Raw genomic sequence first — 4282 nt, forward strand, 5'->3', positions numbered from 1 at the left:
AGTGAAGCCAATTTTTGATTAGGCATATCCTCAAGCCTCTCCTCACTTTCATTTTTTTTTCTTTCTTTTCTCTTTTTCATTTGGATTGCTTTCAATCCTATATATTTTTCTTTTCTTTTCAGGGATTGTTGTCAATCCTTTCTTTTTCCATTTTCAAGTGAGGAGTACTATATTGAGGTAGCCTTTAATGATTTTGAACATCACTTTTTTTTCCCTGAATTTGAAACTCAAAGCATTCCCTTACCTTATAAATATTGCATAGCTTTTACATCATTGAGCCCCAATCTTTTCTTCTCAAATGAATTTCCAGATTCTTAATACCTCAAAATATAGTTTCCTTTACTTTAAATAGTTAACTATAATTTTATTCTCTTATACTAAATATCTTAATCTACAAATTAATTTTCATTACAAAAATATTTCTTTAAATCTACCATATTATTTAAATAGTACAAAATATAGTTACCTGAATTAAATTCACTACATAAAATCATATTAATAATTTTTGAAAATATTTAAATAGAGGACATCTAATAGTTAATCTTTTTTTTCCCTCCCCCAAACTTAAACTTTTTAATATAAAATGATACAAGTGGAAAGAAAAACTCTAAATATAAATCATACCTCAGTATTTTAGGCATTTTCATCATTTTGAACTTTTTGCAGTCATTCTCAAAATTTCTACTTCACCTGGTCTGTAACATTAGGAGCTTTCTACACATATGAATCATTAGAGAAATTGCTAGGTAATGAACTTTTGTAATAAGTACAAAACTAAAACATTAAACAAACACAATAATTCACTAACACAGGCACGATACTAAACAAAACAATTACAATTAAAATGCAAAATAAAAATCACATCACATTACACTTTACAAATTTCAACTACCACACTAAACATTTATAACAAAAATTAAAAATTCTGCAAGTACAACAATAAATATAAAAATGGAAGTGCAAACAAATAAATATCTATTTATATTACAAAAATTACAAAAATAAAAGTAAAAGTACATCAATTACATTCAGATATCAAAATCCCAAACTATGTCCTTGTCTCCTTGGTCAGCAGATGGATTGGGCTGATACCGAGTATATCGGGGGCATTCAGGAAAACTAACACCAGGCTCACCTCTGTAGAGTCGGGCTTGAGCTTCATAATAAGCTATCTCAAAATCAGAATGCCTCTGAAGGTACTCACTATCATAATCATGCTAACATTCTAAACCTTCAATCCTTTCATTTATTAACTTTATACTCTTTCACTGCAAGGTCAACTCATTAATGAAATCAGTCAGAGTAGAGGAGCTAGTAGAAGACAGGTCATAACTTGTAGAGGGGACATCTCTGCTAGTAGAAGGTTCTTGACTCCTACTGCCAGTTCTTCATTTTTCATGGGATTCCTAAGTTTTCAGATTACCTTTACTAATGGGTTTCATAGGGTAAACCCATTCCTCATCACCTCCAGCTTCCACTCCAGAAAGTCAGTAAAGTGCATAAATAAGGCCAGGATGTCCTAGACCTCCACTTGTTTCACTCCTTGTCGTAGTCAAAATATTCTTAAAAATAATAATCCCCACATTTATATTTCTGTTGTTCTGAGTACAAAAATTCAGAATAACTCTATCTCTAGTTACCTTACTATGGTGATAAGTCAGTAATAGTGTAGAGGAAATAAAATAATGCCACGCTTTAGAGGTGGCATTTAACATGGAAGCAAAAAAATTTACCCGTTCTCGTTGCTTAATCTTCCACGTTCCTTTCCCAACAGTGAGAAAGTTAATCAATCACATCATTAATCACATCATTCAGGGGGCCTTCCATCGTACTGAAGGTTTCATAGTGGCAGTTGTAAGTCTGGGACTTCATAAAAGGTGTTAATGCGGACGTCATTGAATTCAACAGAAAATCCCCGCACTTGAACGATTCCATCTTCAGAATAGAACACGTTGGCATATAATTCTTTCACAATATTTGCAACAGCATTATTGGTGGTGTAACAAAAGTTTTCCCACCTCTGCTCAGTAATAACTCGTTCAATTTCTGCTCCCAGACTCTCAAAAACTTGATATTGTATACATTTCTTTCCTTCAAATACTGAAGTGAATCTCGATTGAGCCTTCGCATTGACGAAGCAAGACTCATCGAACTCAAGTCATCTCTTTTGTCATGGAGTCATTTCAATCTAATCACAATTATAAAAAAATTCTAAAATATACTTCAAATATGAAAATAATGGCTTCCAAGAGTAATTCTAAGAATTCAACACTAAGTTTGATGAATTTCTTCCCTATATTTTCTTCACATTCTCAAACTTTTTGGATCTCCTCAATGTGGAAGAAATTCATGGTGAAAATCAAATATTTTTAGTTTGGAGTGAAGCTCTTACCTAGAGATGATCAAATTCGGTGTCTAAATGCCTTGAAATCGCCTCCCAATCAAAGATCTCTCATGCCCTAGGACAAAAATTGTGCTTTTCAGAGGAAGGGGATGATGAATAGTGGCGGTTGACTAGTCAAAATTGTGGTTAAAGGTGTTTTTTAATTGTGTTTAAAGGTGTTTTTTTGGGATTTCGTCGTCGGCGTGGTATTTGGCGCCGTCGGCGCCCTCTATTGAAATTATACCCTAAGTCTCGGGAAAAGTCCGCCGTCGGTGACGTCGAGGGCGCCGTCGGCGGGCTCTATTATTTTGGTTGAATTCCTGAATTTTTACGATTTTGATCAATTTCAAGCCTCAACGGCATCCGTTTAATCATTATAGATATAATTTTAAGTGATTAAATGATGTACTTATCACAAATAAACTTCCACAACACAAAACAACACAATTATATACAAATTCCAGGAGTTACAATATACGTTACACCTAAGTTTGGTATTTTCTCAACCTTATTACATTAATTCAGCATCGCAATCCAAGACACAACACTCAAAACATTGAAAACAAAATATCCTATGCTCAGTCTCAACTATACAGAGATCTAAAAGCAAAATTCTAAAGCAAAGCAAATGTAAAGTTCAAATCAAATTACATAGATAGACAGACATGTAGCAATATAAATCTACTATTCTTCAGATTCAGTACTAGATTCTCCTCTAAGATCACCAATTGATTGCACATGAACGAAGAGGTTATAGAAGGGTCGGTATGGAAATTCTTCAGTAGAATCCTCTTCTATCAATTTCATCCTCCTCATCAGCCGTATCAAACTGTCTTATATATGTCCAGAGTGAGAAAAATGTTCTTTCATCCTCCAGTCTAGATGATCGAAGAAATCAGAGATATTATTAATTACATTCATGACATTTTGTACCTCCTTCTCCAATTTCTTGATTCTACACAAGATCACCATAGTCTTGTTCGAAACTAAAGGTTGAATCCACAGTGAATTCTGAGACGATTGATCCACCATAATATTCATGTCATTTTCATCTTCATAGGCTGAGAATCTCTCAATTGGGTCCAAAGGCTTCCAAGGTAGAAGTACCTTTTCCCAATTTTCGTAGGATACTTGCATTGACTGCAAAGTGGGAAAATTGTGGAAGGGTGTCTAAGCCCATAGTTGATCCATGAACGATCAGGCCCAAAACCGACTTCACAATTATTGATCCAATATCGATCGACAGTCCCATTTGGATGCAGTAATTCAGAATAGTACTTTATTTATGAACTTACCGATCTTCATTGTCGGTAATAAATGAAGAAGTGCTAGTGTTTTGAAACAGGATTTAGGAGTGTCGCATAAAAACTAACATACCCGTTTTCTCTCATTTCCCAGTTTTAAGTTTCGTCCATTAAATATTGGTAAATCTCATTCATCTGGTTTCTTATCAGGATGAAGTTGGAATAATGGCAAACATGAACATTCTCGATCATATATAATTCATTGATCCATGTAGGAGTAAAAGTTATCCATCTACCTCACACATAGGCGACTCTCTGGTTGATTCCACGCAAATTTACATAAAATTCCTTTACCAAAGGAACTACCACGGCGGCGGTAGTATAACACAACACTTCCCATCTTCGCTGCACTATCATCTCTTGAATTACCGTGGAGGGATTATTCTATCCGCAATTTACAAATCCTCGTTCCTTGATTAATCTTTTCTCCGCTAGTACCTTGTTGAAGATTCGCTGCTCTTCCGCACTAATAAATTTTCTCCGGTTGGACACTCGCATGGTTGAACACTCGCATTTTGTGATTATCAGGGGAATTGGACACCATAGGAATGAATTTGGTGGAGTTTCACTTCATTTTTTGGGGAAATATGAACTT

This window comes from Phalaenopsis equestris, unplaced genomic scaffold (assembly GCF_001263595.1).
Source record: "Phalaenopsis equestris unplaced genomic scaffold, ASM126359v1 Scaffold199547, whole genome shotgun sequence".
NCBI classification, from domain to species: Eukaryota; Viridiplantae; Streptophyta; class Magnoliopsida; order Asparagales; family Orchidaceae; genus Phalaenopsis; species Phalaenopsis equestris.